General features: G+C 34.2%; 1 long non-coding RNA gene across 4 annotated transcripts in view; it reads right to left on the bottom strand.

Moving 5' to 3' along the window:
• Window positions 1-18,246, bottom strand: part of LOC141449756 (uncharacterized) — a 71,818-nt gene that overhangs the window by 33,400 nt on the left and 20,172 nt on the right. For 3 of the 4 annotated variants that reach the window (XR_012455679.1, XR_012455678.1, XR_012455677.1), the window contains exons 1-3: window positions 9,600-9,911; window positions 6,912-6,986; window positions 1,744-1,860 (exon numbers count right to left, since the gene is read on the bottom strand). This is a non-coding gene — a long non-coding RNA (uncharacterized lncRNA). Of the gene's footprint in view, window positions 1-1,743; window positions 1,861-6,911; window positions 6,987-9,599; window positions 9,912-18,246 lie in introns of those variants that run through there. The other variant, XR_012455680.1, reaches the window with a different exon arrangement.

The raw sequence follows: 18,246 nt of genomic DNA on the forward strand, positions 1-18,246 counted from the left end.
TAAAATAATAAATGAAGAACTTTTGGTAAAATAAAAACAAATAAGTAAACGAAACAAAATGAAATATCTGAGGCCTACATATTTTATAACCAGAAACCTCTGACCCTCTAAGTGTCAAAGTGTCCGCTACTGTACTAATGGCTTTTGAATAAACAAAATAGGTTTCTTCCCCCCCGACAAAGGCCATTTCTCAAATTCCCGGACTTTAAATAATAGAAAAAAGAAAAAAAGATACAGCCACTAAACTCAGAAAGTTTATAATTATTAAAATGATTTTCCTAATTCTTTATTTTCTTTGTAAAAAAAATAAAGTAAATAAATAATCATATAACTGTTTAAAAAAAAGTAAAGAGTTCTATTTTAAAACATTACCTCCAATTTGAATTCATTATTAAAACAAACCGTATCACATAGTGAATTACGGTGTATTCATTTTTAATGGATTTTAAAAAGGTCAATAATCCATCGAGAAATACAGGGAATTACAAACAAGTTCAGTTGTAATACTGGAATTTTAATGATATGAACTCCTATGAAATAACATGACTTTACCTTCTTTTTTCAACTTTGGTCCTCTATGTTCGACACTTCAGTTATGTAAAATTCGAAGAGTTTAAAAACCTTAAAAGTGAAAAATTTTCTATAAACACTCAATCGTCGTTTTCTATTCCCAATTTTCCGGATTAAATTTCCATGCATTTTAGAAATTGTATCTGTTTTTCCATTATGTTCACTATACGAAAAAAGTCACTTTAGAGAAAATTTAGAAAAGTAAAAAAAACAAAAAAATCTCCAATACCGTGCCAGCTCCGATTTAGAAATTTCGGCTGATAACTTCCTTAAGTTTTAAGGGGTACCAACACATAAAATAAATTTTGAGCTTCATTTAGATTTCGTTTTCGAGCTGGGGTGATCACTAGAAACCAACAGTTGCAATGAACTGCTATTAGTTGGTGTGCCAAAATGTTAATTATCCTAGAAGACTGCGCTGCAAGAATTCATGGGGCTGCCAGGGAAAACTGGAGGCCAGGACCAGTCATTCTCAGGTTATTGGCGCCTGGAGCTTTTTCCAGTGCACAGTCGATCTCTGGACAGAGTTCTCTCGTTACATAATGCTGGACAGCGAGCTGTAAGAAGCTCCTAGAAAGAGAAAATCTAAGGAACAACAGCTGGATTCGAACCGGCGATCTCCGCGTTGGAATCCAGTACACTAATCACTCAGCCCCTTCCCTGCTGATTGTTGTTACATCACTTATTTCTAACAGGAGTTAGTAATGAGATCATTGAGACTACGTAGTGCTTTGCTACAAGAGTAATGTCCAGTTTGTGCTCATTAGAACGAATAATTTGTGATTTTGTACTGCCTAGATTCCCGTTTATTATCATAATGATGATGTTGTTTCCTTGAGCAACCTCTCATTTTGTTTCCTTTTAAATATGAGCAAAAGAAAAGATCAGTTTATGTACTATTGTCATTTTCCTTTTTCTTTTTAAATTCACCTACAGTTTTATTAAGTTTAATTTCAGTATAAGTTTGTTTAATTCAATTATTTCTGTATCTTAATTCTTATAGCATAGTAAAAGGCTAACTCTTTCTGTAACACGCTACTTTGTATAATACAGAAATAAATAAATAAAATAAATAATAGTACTGAGATCCCTCACTCAGCTATCTCTAGTTAATAGTAGAAAGAATGCTTCTTAATTCTACATAAATCGATAACAACTGAGAGATACACTTACGAGTTTATATATATCGACTGGAGGTGGATTAGAATTGTTGATTCTCCGTCATAGCACTGTCATTCAAAAAGGCGTAGAATTTGGTAGGCTATGATAAAGGACGTTTCTGATGACAATCTGAAACCATCATAATTTTTAAAAATGCAAGCAAACTGTGGCAGATATAATTAACAATAAAGAATTTCTATTTGAAAAACAAATGAGTGCGCTAATATTGAGCAGCAGAAAGGTAAAATTTATTAAAGGTAAACTACTCTTTTCTCTCATTGATTTTAGGTTGATGGAAACACACTATTCCTTTATGATTATTTTAAATTCTGAATATATAAATTATAATCCACAGGAAAAAAGGTGAGTTCTCTGTTTGCCACATACCAAATGGATATATCCTGTTTAGGCAAATGGATTGCACATGTTTACCAGGTAATACTTCACCACTGGACTCATCATTAAACGACGAATTCTGCATTTCCAAGCCGGAGGCTGTTTACCACTACACTGCACTGTCATTTGGTTAACTAAATTAATTAGTAAATAATTTCACTTAGTAAATTTTAAATATTCACGAACTAAAGTGTTGTAATCGAATTAAATTTATCAGAAATAGATCTACAAAATGGTAAATTTCCCACTTAAAATTTATTTTATATAAAAATAGTGAAGTATTTTCCTAAATTGAACCCGTGGTAACAAGCCTCGAACGATAGAACCAGCCAAATGGATTTTAATGGTAGATATGAACTTAGCTTTTTGTAGTTCTACGCGTATTCTACAATAGGGTAAAAGTAGCAAAGTAAGTAATTAACAGTTAACGGTCAACAATCTGAAACTTTACTGTGAGTCAACAAGAACGAAGTAAATGAATCAAAATACATGAAATATCCTTGCCGGGCTGAAACTGGCTTATGCAAGTCTGGAGTTTGGACAGCTTTGAAAGCTGTCAGGTTTTAAGGCGCAGACTTAAGAGGGCTCCTGAAATCTCATGAAATCGAGGGAGATCTCCAAAGCTGTTCATTTATAGGCGTACATTTACAGACACGAATAGCCTTTCTCCTAACTGGTCTTACGTTATGATCAGAGTAATTGCAACAACCAAAAAGGCATTTTTCGTTTAAGGCCAGCAACTTTTTAGTCTTAAGTTCAATTTTCGGATGAATCATGTTGTACTAAAATTTAAAAAATGACATTTAAAATTTTTAATTTTTCGAATTACCCTAACTAGACTCAGTAATATTAAATAAATTGTAAGATACTCAAGCGTTTAAATAATACCGATTTCTTTATGAGAGTGAGCTGAGAAGCGAACTGGCAAACAATTAACAAAGTTTTGTGGGGGAGACTGATACAATTTAAATTCTACAAGTATAACCAGTGGGGAAGGCGATGTGTAATGTATAGCTTGTCTTGGGAAGGCAGCCGGTCGAATGCCACGGAAAACAAAACACAGGGCCAGGGGAAAGTTCCAAGTGTTTTAAAAATGTTGGTGATGGGCTTGGAAGGGACGGACGTGACGCGCATTGTTATTTGTCAAGGCGTCACTTGCCCCATCTGCTCTCTCCTCACTATTTCTCTTCCCATTTCGCGTCATCTTTTACTCTTCCTTCTTATATTTCTTTTCTTTTTACTTTGTATCCCCACATCTTATTATTTTATTTTAAAGTGCAATTGTAATTGCAATTTTAATGGATATTAAACAATAAGTGGGGCTTGACGGCTGGTGCAGGTTGCAGAGTAGTGTGTTCTTATTGTACAGGTCCTTTGGCAACGTACAATCGAATAGGCCAAGTCTTCAGTTCTAAGCATTGCCCTGGTTGCTTGTTAGTTGTATAATTAATGTTAAATAAATTTTTAGAACTGGATTAAGAGAATGTCTATACCAGAGTTATTATTTTATTTATTTATTTTTTAAAAAAATGATTTAAAGCGCGTCAACATCTGTGGTAATTGGCGCCCGGAGCTTCTTTCAGTGTACTGCCGGTCTCCGTACTATGTTCTCTAGTTATGAAGCTCTTAGGAAGAGAAAATAAAAGGTCCAGCAGCTGGATTCGAACCCGGGATCTCCGCGACGGAATCCAGTATTCGCGAACAGCATAGCTACAATATTATTATTATTATTTTTAGTTATACGCTCTAAAAATATTGCACCTCATTTCTTACTCCCGCACGAGCAAAAATACTTTCTCTTAATCCAGTAACCAGCAAAGAATGTCCCCTCTAAATTCACTCCGTTTCTGTAAGTGCCACCTGAATTCTTGAAAAGCCGAAACAAACAAAACAAGATACTGTTCATATAAAAACAAAATAAAGAAACCTCGGAAATCATCCAAATGCAACAACTATTTTGGACATTCTAATTATTAGAATAAAATAATAGATTAATAATTTATTTGGTCAAGCAAATGATTTAATACCAACACATAACGCGTCAGCTTTCTATTATGGTACCCACTGGTAACAAGTTCATTGTAGTAGACTGAATATTAATCTGAATAGTTTGTATTCTGTACATAATGGACGATTATGTTACCATTGCAGTAATAGTTTGGCTCAATAGTTAAATACTTGAGTTTGGAGACAACAATTCTAGAATGTTGTATTGATCATTTAAGTACTAACTAAAGAGCTATACTCCTTTAGTTTCTATTGATCTTAGCATTGAATACAGCGCCTACATTATCTTACTGTGTGGTGCCATCAAGGTAGCAAAGTGGCTTCAAGTTTCTCCTCAATATGTGAACAAACACACAGAATGGTGGATACCAGGTCACAAGTTTATTTGGAATAATTAAGTTTGCAAAATGTAACAATTTGGTTGATGTATTTTTTAAATTTTCTTTCCTTATTAGCCTTCCAAAGTGAAACATAAAAATCTAATTAACTGTAAATTTCATCGATAAAAATAGAAAATATGAAATTTACTTATCAATGTTAAATCAAGTAAATAAATTAAATGTTGAAATAAAATATGCCCAAGAAAGAATTCGGAGAGAGAACTATTTCAAAACAAACAACATCACCATCGATAAAAATAAATCTAAATAAACGATTTTGACCAATCTTATTAATAAATTAATCGAAATATTAACCAAGACCTTTTATTTTTTGTAATTCGTTGAGTTATTGCTCACGATTCTTCGCACATTTGTGTAAATATTTCCTGGCCAGTTCTGCAAGCTTGAAGCATTTTCTCTTAACCGACGTCTATCTCTATTCTGTTGGGTTGTTGTTGTTCTTCTTCTTCAAGGTATTTCCCTAATCAGGATTTCTTGCACCAAGTCATGGGTGACTCATAATTTTTGAAACTTGCGCGTTCCAACTATCTCGAGGTCTGTCTCTTCTCTGCCTTTCAGGGGGCTGCCAGTTAAAAGCTTTCTTATGGAAGCCGTTCATCATTCATGCTGGGTTGTTGTCTCGTCAAAATTGTCCCTCTAAAATTCTCTGTCCCAATCTCCTTTTCGCAATCGGCTTGTCTACTTCCTCCTCTCATTTTCAAGTTAGTCTTCCTCGTTTTCTGTTCATACCATTCCAGCTTTTTGTTAATTATTCTCTCCTTAACCTACATTTAGTTTAATGCCTTCATTTCTTATTCTTTTTCCAAACACTTTCCCCAATAACCCACTACTGCTACTTAAGCACGAGCTCCTTGTAGTAGCCCAAGTTACCGATTCATATGAGGGGATTTCCTTCTACAATCGAGTAGAATATTTGCTTTTCATTACTTTTTGAAAGCAATTTATTCTACAATACAATATGGAGCATCCTATCTTTCGCGCCCAACCATTTCCATCTGTTCTATATCTTCTTACACCATAATTCCTCTTCCTAAACTGAACCTAGGTACTTAAACGTTTTGCAAATGGAGAGAAATTTGTGGAGAACAGTACCTTATTGGAGGATGTCTGGTTTAGATTTACAAGTGGTTGGCTTTATTAAGGACGGCTATCACCCCTTGAGGTTCCCTTTATCCAATCAAAGTATCCTTTGTCTAGATTAGGGCGGGTCTATACTGTTACAAGTACTGTTTGGCTCGACGTTATTCTGTACATACTGATTAGGCTAGATGATGTTCTTCAACCAATTGCATAATATTATTGCAGAAATTGATCTTGGCTAGCAAATAGCCTATTAACTATATATTGATTTTTTACTTAAGTAGTAAAGCGTACTATTTCCTAAGTTGAATTGCATTATGAATAAGAGAATGCAGCATTTCTGTAGAAAAAGCCAGCCGTGTTTGTGCAATGTGCATAAAAGTGAATGTGTCTGATACGGGTAAGGTGAAATTGAGTTGGAATAGTTATCTGGAGGAATGGTAGATGAGAAGGTTTAACACATATTGAGTGGCCACTATAAGAAAAAAGAACAGTATACTGCAACATCTTAGCACAGGGATCCGGCAGTACTTGGAAATTGTTAGCTAGAGTAAGGTGTTGAATATTTAACTAGTATAGAAAACACTAACCTGCTCTACAAGTCCTCCTTCTCACAATAACAAAAAGAATTCTCACCAAACACCCCTACTATCAATGCTTTCTCATTTAAAATGTAAACAAAAACACCATAAGATACGATTGCACCAATGTTAAATACATTATGCAGGTAAATTAACATTAGCTATTCTCTTGCTTTTTAAACATTGCTTACAATAAAAGATTTATCTTGCAAATTGTTGTCTTATATTTCTATAAGCGCTAACAAAATTGAAGTATCTCGAGTTAGCATCCAGCTGCTGGCGTTAGATTTTCTCTTTCTGGAGTCATTGAAACTACAATCTCTGCCTTGGATAACTGCAGTTTTTACACTATGTGCCTCTGCAATAATCTATCTGAAACGAAAAATGATGGCTCCTTAGGTACTGTGCTTCTCTCTAGAAGTTACTCTTTAGCGGTTTTCAAGGTTCGGCTGAATCCAATGAGCTCTTTTCGTAACTATATGAAGCAGGTAACTAAGAATACAGGCCTACAGTAGTGTACTTCAAGTCAGGCATCTCCAAGTAATTTTTTACTTACCTGCCACCACCTTAATCATATTGTGAATCAGTTATCTGCTCTGAAAGTCGTCGAAAGACGATGTCTTTTCATTTCAAAGTTCATTTGCATTCCATTCAATCGCCCATCGTTAATTTACTCATGTCTAATGACTAATGACCTAAGTCTAGGAAATTTTACCTGAAGTAGTAGACAATGATGTGTTGCTTTTACTTTAACGATTGCTGATGTAAATATAATTCTCTGAGACAGTGCCTGCAACAAACAATGCTTTAGTTTTTAAAAATTTTGGTGAACCCTTTATAAGCACGTTTACTAATATGTGGCCCAAAGTGTAAGTCTACACTCCTAAGAGTTGACATTGAGGAAAACGGTTGAGATTTGTATAAACTTATAGCCATTTTGCTTTTTACTACAATATTGCCTTTTAATTTGGTCAATCGATGACACTTGAATTACTTGTCTAATACTTCTACACATGAGAGAATTATTAGTTTATTTCTCAGTACTACGATGTTAGGCGAGTTTACTTGTAGAAAGCTTAACTTTTTTAGTACCACTAATGGTATGATTGATTGCCTTTAGAGTGGAGATAAGATAGACATTTAAAAACGGTATCTATTATTCTACTATCTCAGTGAAATATAAGAAAGATCCAGTTCATATGATGAGCTAGCAGTTTTATGATTTAAATTTTAATGAATATCATGGTATGCGAAGCACGCCATGCGAAGCCGAAGATAACGAAATGATACTGTTATATTATTAATTTAATTATTTAATAAATAATGTCATACGTTATAATATTCCTAATTTGGCCTTTCTCATAAACAGATAATTTAATTTACTAATATAGATTAACACGAATAATTAGTTAATATTATAATTTTGCACGAATTCTATTATATAATATTAGATAGTTTCTACTTTTGAAAATTTAAAATCAGTCAGCTTCCACCAGCTTTTAAAGAAGTATTTTTAAACGTCAGGTGCCAGCAAGCAATTGATAAATTGCGATTTATATGATTTTTGCTTTTATTGATGTCAAAGCGGACGAAATTGATTTTCTATTTCAAACCTCATGAAAACAAAATTTTGGGTTAAACATCTAAAAATTAACATATTTTCCACGTCGGCCTGGTTGTAAGCAATCTTTGTGGCAATTCTATAGCATAGATTGGTTACTTTTAATGTTAAAGAGTTAAGGGATGTAGAATAAATGTGCTAGCTGCAACATGTAACAATGGATAAGTTTTTGGTTCTAAATCTGATGTAATCTTGCCTCAAGTGAAAGCGATGTATGATTTTCTTTAAAAAATTATCAATAAAGATTTGCCTCTTACAGAACTTATATATTTAATGAGTTGTAATAATTCTGTGATTGATTGAAATAGTAGATATGATGTAACGGTTTCAAGCTTGGTTTTTCAAAAATTCAACAACCCTAGTGACAAAAACTTCATATTAGTTATTTTTCCAATTTAATCCCCAATTTTCTAATTGCAAGATTCATTATATCTGAGGTTCTCCAATCTATTGTTATTTGGTTGATCCACTGAATATAAAATTCATATCTTCTGCTACTTCAGGATTCTTCATATCTTCTTACAAATGTTCCTCTTCATTTTTTGAGGCGAAGGGTTATATACATTTTTTTCTTCATTTCTTTTAGGGTTAATTTATGATCGTTCGCTAATTCTACTAACGGAATCTACTACCGGCTTGCGGACATAGCTCAGCTGTTTCAGTCATCATATCTCTCGGTCCATCACCAGACAGAGAGCTGGTGAGCGGTCGTAGGAAGTGGAAATCTTAAGATCAGGCAGCTGCATCATCTCCGCGTGGAAGTCAAGAGCACTAACCACTCACTTCTTTGGAATTTTTTGTGGAAAAAGCTATTTATAGTCGGTATATCTCGTGACATTTTCGGTATAAATTTAAACTAAAAAAGGTGTGCTGTGAAGGGATGTAGATTCAGTCGTCTCTCTAAAATCTCCTTTCTAAACGATTTCAAGACCTTTTCAATTGGCTATAAATATTCGTTTATTACACTTTTAATAACTGAATTATTGAAAAAAAAAAACATGCGAGAGATTATCAGTTTTTATTATACTTTTTAGTTACATAACATAATACAACATATATATGCATTAAAATCCCTAATTTCAATTATATCTACAGGTCCAGAAAAATGTAGCAAAAATCCCAGAGGACATATTTGCGCTGGCTTGCAGCAAATAGAGAGAAAATACAAGACTACTTCTTTCCAACCCTAAACCAAGCCAGCCGACCCTTAGGGCGACTATTAGGCCTTAAGGCTCCCTATACATCACCCCTGGAACATACGCACGAACCGTCCTTCACTGCATCGCTACTACTTCCAATTTTCAACACGCGCACTTAACACAGCCAACATACACATTCATACATACATACATTTCACTACCCCTGTTCGGTTTCATCCATTATAAATGTATCGGCAAGCCGAAATAGCGTTTTATTCTATAGAAAGAGGTCCCTAACATGCTGTGGTAAATTGAATTTAATAAATGATCTAGTATGGAATGGATGGGATCTTTCAGGTTCTATTGAAAACCGAAACGCATGCATCGATATCCGTCCGACTGTTTGCTCGAGGAAAGTATTTTGTTTCATTTTGTACTACCTGTTGACTTTTATAGTGTAAGTATTATTCAACTATTTGTTTAAGAACAACATTGCACACTACATGAACACCAATATTGTTCAAGATACGTAAATTTATGTTAGTTGGTAAACACAGATTTATTATTCTGTAAAGGAATCATTACAAATTATTATAGTAATGTTACAAATAATTCCAGCAAATATAATATAAATAAAACAAACCTGTAAAGGAATAATTAAATTACAAGTTGTTTCAACGAACTAAATAAAAAATTACACAAAGTAAAACAACCAAGTCACTAAGCGTCTCTAACATTCTTAGAACCTTTACAGTCTTATAACCTGCACTCGCGTTCATGGTCTGGATCGTGGAGCGCTCTACCGGATATTTACATTTATAAAAAATTAATAATCATGTTCTAAAACAAAAACGAAAATAATGAATATTATAGCTTAGTGCTGCACTTAGTTTTTAACACCAGAGGTTATTAGAAGTTATTTGTGGCAATGACGCTTGCTTGTTTGAAGTATTTTACGCAACCTCGTAGCTTAGGATGCACGAGCGGCGTATTTTTTAAATGATAGAGTTATAAACCAGTTTCTCTTTTATCATCCATTAACCCATCAGTTTCTTTACCTTCCCAATAATCCATTCCCATCTGAGAAGTTGCTGGTGATTTCTTCTGGCTCTTGGAGGTTAGTAATTAAATATTACTTTTAGAAGGTAAACCACTGGATACTAAATCCATTACATTAATGGTTTAGTTAGTCCCTCAGGAAAATCTTACAGGTTCTTGGGTAATTCTCGTTTTTCTTTTGTCCTTAATTATGTGCCAATCGCAAACTCCTAACTTTGATTTTAAATTTTTTTTTTTTTACATTCTTTCCATTTCTGATTTTTTTTTTTGAATACTTAGCTTTTATTTTGGTTCAGTTTCCATTACAATGTCATTAACAATAATTTCTTTCACAGTGCCTTTTGTTTATCTTGATTTTTATTAATAAATCAAGCATGATTTTTAAATTTATTGATCAAAAATAATGATTAGGATTTCTATTTTAGGATCCTATTTCATGATTTGTAGGAAAAAAAATTATCGATTTCAAATCCTGCTTTTTATAAAATTTATAAAATTCATTTCATTTAATGAAAAATAGTAGTTGAAGATGTAGCAATCTTCTAAGTCTCTAAATTTTGAAAACCAAACGAAGAGGAATGTTATTTGCGATGTGGAAGCATTAAATACAGCGGGTTTACTAGTGCAGGGAGGGTATCGCCTTACTGAACTTGGAGAACTACTCACATATTGCTAGCGCTTGAAATATAGTAGTTAGAAGCTAGTTCTACGGCTTCTTCTTGCTCTGTACAAAACTTAAAGACCGCACTAGAGATATTATTTCAATATTTTTCTCGATTATGGCAGTCAATATTTACCAGAATTTTGTGCCAATTCTACCCGAAAAGCTGCTTTCTTACGTATTAGTTATTCTTACACAGAATTGGAATTCATTTTTCGATTATATCTATGGCTATTTTTAATATTCCTGTTCAACTCAAGGGTTCCCCTTAATGTAGGTAAGGTTTTGCCTCACAGCCTCACTAACATCTTTGCTTGTCTGTGTAACAGAAAAAATGTTTTTTTTTTTTAAAAAAAATGCTCTTTTAAAACCCATTCAAATCAATCGCCTCTAAAAATAAGTTCCATCAAAACCAAATTTGTTGGTATATTTGTAAATGGTTAGTAATACTTGTAGTTAATTGGACAATACGACGGTGATTATTCGTTTTTATGTTGTGACGGAAACGCCAGCTGATATTTCTTCAACTAAACCTGATGAAAACATTTTACTTTATTTCCAAAATAGAAATAATAGATGAATTTGAAAAAATGAAAAATACTATCCATATACAAATTTTTTTATTTCACGGAATCAAAACAGCGGCGCTTAAAATAAATATTTTATTTGCAATGAAATGTAACGATATTTCATTTGTATATTTTATTATTTATAAAGTTTTAAATATACAATATAATTTTCACTCTTGTTGCAAACAATTTTATATAAAATTTGTAATTAAGTTTCCGTTTTACACCCAAAAGTTTGTTAATTGATTTGTGACAGCAATACTGAAAGGGTAAAGCAGCAACCATCCCGCATCATTTGAACCCGCTTGGCTCAACAAATCAGTGACAACACTAAAAACAATTTTTAACAGTGCAATACTATCAAAATCAAAAAAAGCAGACGAAGTTTTGTCAATAATTTGTTTTCTTGAGCACAAGTTAGAATTTAAACAATTTTCAATGAATTCAGCTTATCCTCTTACTAAATATCGGCTTAGTTAACTAAATATTTGGTAGCTTGTATATTTTTCCAATACAATAACGAGCACCAAACATCGTCTGGCAGCCGATACAGGCAAACTGAACATTTTATTGGGAAAACAACTTTGGCCATATGTCGACATTTAGTTTATAAAGTCTTCTAATAATGTACAATCATATTCTCATTTACATTGGATAAATGTTAACTTTAGCAGAATCACTGGCACGAGTTTTTTTAGAATTCAAAAATAGATTTTTCTTTATTTAAATGCCTTACTTTTAATCAGCCCTAATATACGTAGATTTATTTGCCCTAAAAGTTGGACCATTTCTTCGTAACGCTCCTTCTCCAAAGAGGAAGGGAATATTCGCTATTTCAAGAATCTTAGATCTTGGACAAAGGTACCCTGACACAATCAACGTTTACATAGACGCCTTCAAAAGTCATAGATTACACTCAACGTGTCCTGAAGAACTTATTAACAACATGATTGTTATCCTAAACTATTGTAACTTGAGGTGGCCTACAAAGCAAGGACCAAACGTTCATGCCCTAAAGTAGCTCTCTTTTCCTCCCTATGTCTATCCCTCGCTCATGGAAAGCTTCTCCCACTTCTTCCTCCCAAGTTTTTCTAGATATTCTTCTAGGTAATCTTTCGGCCACTCTAGCCTTATCACTCTTTTTTGCCAGACAAATGAATTCCATTACCATTAGGTAATCAAAACGTGTAAGTCTTTGTTCTCCAACAAACACTTGTACTAGCTTAATCGTAATAAACCGAACTCAGTACCTTCTAGTTTAGCCCCCAAATCTAGTCGATGGAGGCGGCACATTTTTGCAACCTAGAACTGGCTTCTATGCGCATTTATAAGAGTCCAGGACTCGCAGGTACCAAATCCATAGGCCAAATCTAGATTTCCACCTCGTACAGGGTACTATCCTCACATTCTACAACGTTCTAGCTATATCCATTGGAGCTTAGTATAAATATCTCTCCTCAAAATGAGAATTAGTAATCTGAAATTTGTCAGTAAAGTATTTTGATTGCCTATTTTCAGGAAGGCTTTACATCTAAGTACCAAATTAAGCATCGTAGACGGAGGCGACCAGCAAACATACTTAACAATTAATTCTTTTATTAACCATTAAATGAAATCCAAGGCCTAGACTCGAACCCACTACCAAAGTCTTCGCTTTGCGGGCTCGACTAACGCCTTTAAAGTTTTCATTAAATAGAGAACTCACAAGTTCATGCAGTTCGAGTAGAGAAGTCGCAATTTCGAAAATTTATTCATTAAAAATAAGATAATAATAAAAATTGCAACATAATATTATTATTTTCTTTTTTAATGGTTGCACTGATAATTCAATTTGGTTCTGCATTCATGGAAAACTGATGCACTCGGCTGCACTCATTGACAAGGATCTTTACATAACTTTTCCAATTTTAGTATATACACATTGATAATACACTAATAATTACAGTAATTTTTATTTCTGACAATTAGAGATATAAATGGAAACTGTAATTGTTAGTCAGTTCTAAGATTGATAGCAAGCAAACTTCCCCTACATTCTAGTGCGTTACATTCCCAGAGTCCATTAGATGAATTCAGGAAGGGTCCAGTGGTTAGGGTGGAACATAGTATTAGAGAAAAGCAGCAGAGAGAACAAAATGTGAATACGTGGGTGTTGTGTGTGGATTTGCTCGCAAAGCAACCAGCCTGGCGAACGGTATGAACACATTAACTTTTATTTATTTGACAAGTCCGGCCTGCCCGAGGGAAATACAGTGGTAAAAGTCCAGGGGAAATTGAATTTATCACTTATCGGTACTGGCGTTGGAAGTATATATAAAAAAGACGGGTTCAGGGTGTAAATCCAACCCGATGACTGTCTGAGAAGTCTGTTCTTTATAGCTATCCTTCATGTTACAGGTAAATAATTATTACAACCAACAATTTAATGAGTTCTTTGTAAAACAAGCTAGTGGTTAAGGGAATATTTACAATCATCTCGATTTATCTAACAGTTTTGCAGATTAACAAAAATTATGGTATATTCTAACCAAAAAAAAGCACAGAAAACGGCATTTTAAGAATTTGAGAAGCCTGCATCAAAATTAGGGCTGTATATACATTAAGAATTGACTGTTTACATGAAAACTTAGAAAAATCCAGGAAGAAGTGAGAAATAATTAAGAATTGGAAATCATGTGTTCAAAGTCAACAGGCCAATTCAGGTATTTGGGGGTAACTGGTTACTGACAGAAATAAATCTCAGAAAAAAGAAAAGAAAAGCAAGAGATACTGTTATCAGGAGAAACTGAGGCTACTTCGTCCTCCCGAGGCCATATTCTCGAACAGGAATTGAAGTCTTCATATATCAAAGAATCATTAGGGCAATTTCGAAACTTGGACACTTAAAATCAAAATCAATAGCTTACATCCAATTGAAGGAAATCAATCAATAATTTCATTATTCTTAATTAATATTGAACGTTACGACAAACAAAACTTAAATTGAATTCAATCAATGCTTAAATCTTGTATCAAAATGACTCTATTAGATGTAGAAATAAAGATTTCTGTGCTGTAAAACTTCCATAACTTCTTTTTGATCCCGAGAGAAGTTCTGACTTCACGTTTTCATTTGAAGAGCCATGATGGTAATTGCAGGAACAGTGAGGTGGGCTTTGCTAATAGCACGTAGTTTTGTGGTTTCTAACTGCAATCTTAATACACATTCGTTTTCTGCTGATCCATATTACTAAATATGGATTGAAATTCTTCTTTGTTTTTTTTGTAGTTGATAAATTCAGCGCGTATTAGACTTTGATGCCCAAACCCGTGGAATATTATTAAGTAATTGGAGCAAATAATTTGGAAAATAAATTACCTGTTAACTTTAAATCAAAACCTGACACATCTGTCTGACAGGTTGCCAACTAAGTAAATAAGCCAGAACAAGGTAAGTAGCTTACTACCAATTAAGACTAATCTGATAATCTGTTATACTTTTATGCACTATCGGCATAATTCAAAATGATATAAATATAGTTTATGAACGGGGACACCAGTTTTAATCATGTATTATAACATTCCCCTAGATCTTTAACCAACACATGTACTATGTGTCTAATGAAGGAACATTTCAGCTAATAACAAACTGAACAGATGTTCTCTATAGACCTGTATACATTGCAGATAGTCACCATTGTCTACACAATACTTGTAAGCTTACAGGGGATTCAATAGCAACACTTCAACCCGTACATCCACGCACTCAGATATCTGTATATATCTAATAATATTGACATTGTTATTGTGCTTAACTAGTTAGAGTTAGTTAATTACTACACACATGGGTTTAGAGAAATCTTTATTCATGTGTTAATGCAGGGTGGAATTACACTACTGGTGATTAGCTTCCAACAAATTGGCCTGTGTTACTGAGACATGAGACATTTTTTGAAAATAATTAAAGAAAAAGATCGTCAAATAATAAAAGATCTCAATGATTCAGATGATTTCAGTTGAGTGAGTTGAGACAAAAAGATAAGATACAAAAGATAAGATGGAAAAAGACCGAAATCGAAAGGACCAAGAAGGGTACCCAGGAGGTAGAAGACCTAGAGGTCGGTAAAGGTTGCGTTGTGGAATCGGATCTACAGAAGATGAGCGTCTGAAGTTTAGAAAAAGAAGTTGATCATGAGAACAGAATAATGAACATTAAAAATGAAATAACCTTTTACGTTATTGTGGAAAGTGCTAATAAGGACAAAAAACGCATTTCGAGGATGCACCCAATGTCAGTTGGGAAATTACTTCACGAAAAACTCGGAGACATTTCCAAAAATATCGACGGAATTAAAAATAGGCATTAACAGACTGAGAGTAGAGATGAACAATGGTGTATCTGCCAACAGATTATTGAGTTTCGTAATTCTAAAGGAAAAGGGTTTCAAAGTCTTCATACCCAGCTATTTATTGCAGAGAAGAGGTGTAATTAGGGATGTAGATACGGAGAGGTGTACTCAAAAGCACATTAATTGTATAAAGTCAACATACTTTAATGGTAATAACAAGAAACTATATTAATTATTAAATATAAGTCTAAAATGGGGGTATAGAGTAGGTCGCCTCCGCGTGGTGCACCCTGGATTATACGAAATGACCCACGTGGGCGGACAAGGCTCATCGCCGTGATGAAGCTGCTTGTCTAGGGGAAAGAAACCCCAAAATCAAATCCCCTGGTCCTCCCCTTAGGGGTTGGGCGTGGGACTAACTCCCCTACTCCATAACAAAATTCGATGGTTACGAACCCATTAGCAGAAAAGAAAAACCGTACTATTTTAACGGAGAAAAGACCCAGGCGAGGAGTATGGAAAAGATCAACGTGAAATGGGCGGAGTCTGGCTGTGCCAGCCGTAGGCTTGTAGAAGAGTTGCTGAAGAATATGGTAGAAGTTTCAGCTCTACAAGAGATAAGGTGGTAAAAGACCGAAATCGAAAGGACTATGAAGGACACCTAGGAGGTAGAAGACCTAGAAGTCGGCCAAGGTTGCATTGTGGAATCGGACCTGCAGAAGATGGGCGTCAGACAGTGGAGAAAGAGAGGCAGGAACAGAGATGGTTTGGACAGTCTGCTAAAGGAGGCCAAGGCCCTGCAAGGACTGCAGCCAGTGCCAAAGGAAGAAGAAGAAGAAGAAGACTAAAATGAAATATATGAATGGAAGGAATGTGTAGGTAAACATTGCAAATAATACAAAGCAAGAACTATAGTTTATTGTCAATGAATTATGGATAAAAGAACTATTAGAGAAATTACGGTGATAGTTTTTGGGCAAGCCTTGGCTTTTCGTTTGACTGCCACGTAACTTTCAATTTAAATTCTTATTTCCTGAGGAGCTGACAGTTCAAGCACCCTCACAATCGCTTCATTATATCAAGGACAACTAAATATAAAATAAAAACTAGTTTCAGAATTCTAATTGTCGATTGCAATTGCGAGAAAATCGTTTGAGTGATTCCCAAACTTTGTTAACAGTATTTTAATCAAATTTACTTGTGTTAAGTGTTAAACTTCATATTTTTTTTTTACTTTTTGCCCTTTACAAAACTCAACATGGCTTAACTCAGAATGCTGAACATGGGCTAATAAAGACAGTGAGCAATAAATACTGGGCGAGCAATAAATAGGGCTGATCGCGTTAGTAGCACTAATTAGAACATCAGATAGATTTGTCCGCAATTGTTAATATATACTTGGCTAGGTGCATGAACTATTGCAGTTATTATATAGATGAACAAGTGTATCTGTGTTGGTTTATGTATGTGCGTTGACAAACGCTTGCGCAATGCATTAATTGCATTGTACTGATACTGTAAGTGCAATTGCTAACATTAATCAAAGCTTGGCCAGATTTCCAGGGCGTATTACATGCATCATAACGTGGATTAAACGATAGAAACGGCTAACACCCAACGTTCCATACTGGCACAAAGCTGTACGGCCCAAAATTAGGCCCCATCTTGGTCGTGAACAAGGATTATTATTATATTTTATGGGCGGTAAATCAAACTATAAATACAGCCGTGGAGTTAAAGTGTCCAACATTATAAAAAATATAACCTGGTCTTTTTTTTTTACTTTTGTGTTTCAATGTAAATTAGCTCTGCATTGCGATGAATCAGAACAAGAATTTATTGGTTTTTTCTTCAGATGGATCGTTTTATTGATACAGCAGATACTTGTGATTTAACCAACTCACTTTTATATTTGAATAAGTAAAGTAATCGCCTAATTTTTCAGGGCAGAGTCCAACTACCGGTTTACTACGAAACATTTTCTATATTATACACACTGCCCAATTTTAATTTTTTTACAGGAGAGCGAATGAAAGGTTTTTTCTTACTTATAAGCCCACGGATGTTATTTTGCTTAAATCTTTGGTCGATAATAAGTAACATAGATGCACCATAAGTGATGGTTGGGTAATGAAAAAAGAAATATTGTATTAGAAAGATTAAAAAAATAAATTTTGAAAAAATGGACTTAGTGTTGTGTACCTCCGGGATACTGATATAAAAAGTAGTGATACGCGGGATTCGAACTTGGGATCTCTCACTCACAAATCTACGTTCGTGACCACTACACCAACTCCCGTCCAAACTTATTATTTGAATATTTATTTTGTTTTCCATTTTCATGTATACCTCAAGATAGAAGTAAAATCAGAACAGCCTCGTCCAATACTTTGACAACCCTATAGAGAAGTATCGTCTACTATACAAAAACCTATGAAATTGTGTATAATGGAAACATCTAAAAACATCAGAGAATGCAGCCTTGGTTTTTTGTAAGGATGGTATTAAGAAACGGTTTGAGAAGATTAGGTGATTCTAATGAAGATTCAAAACATCTCCAGGGCTTAGAATTGAGAAAAAGAAGTGGTTTGAAATGGTACCACCACAGCGGGGTTAGGTAGATGTCCCTGATTGCTATTTATTTGGCCACTATGAGAAGAGTAATGCTTGGTC

This window comes from Rhodnius prolixus, unplaced genomic scaffold, assembly GCF_049639745.1.
Source record: "Rhodnius prolixus isolate KJV_2025 unplaced genomic scaffold, Rpr scaffold_2, whole genome shotgun sequence".
Classification (NCBI taxonomy): domain Eukaryota; kingdom Metazoa; phylum Arthropoda; class Insecta; order Hemiptera; family Reduviidae; genus Rhodnius; species Rhodnius prolixus.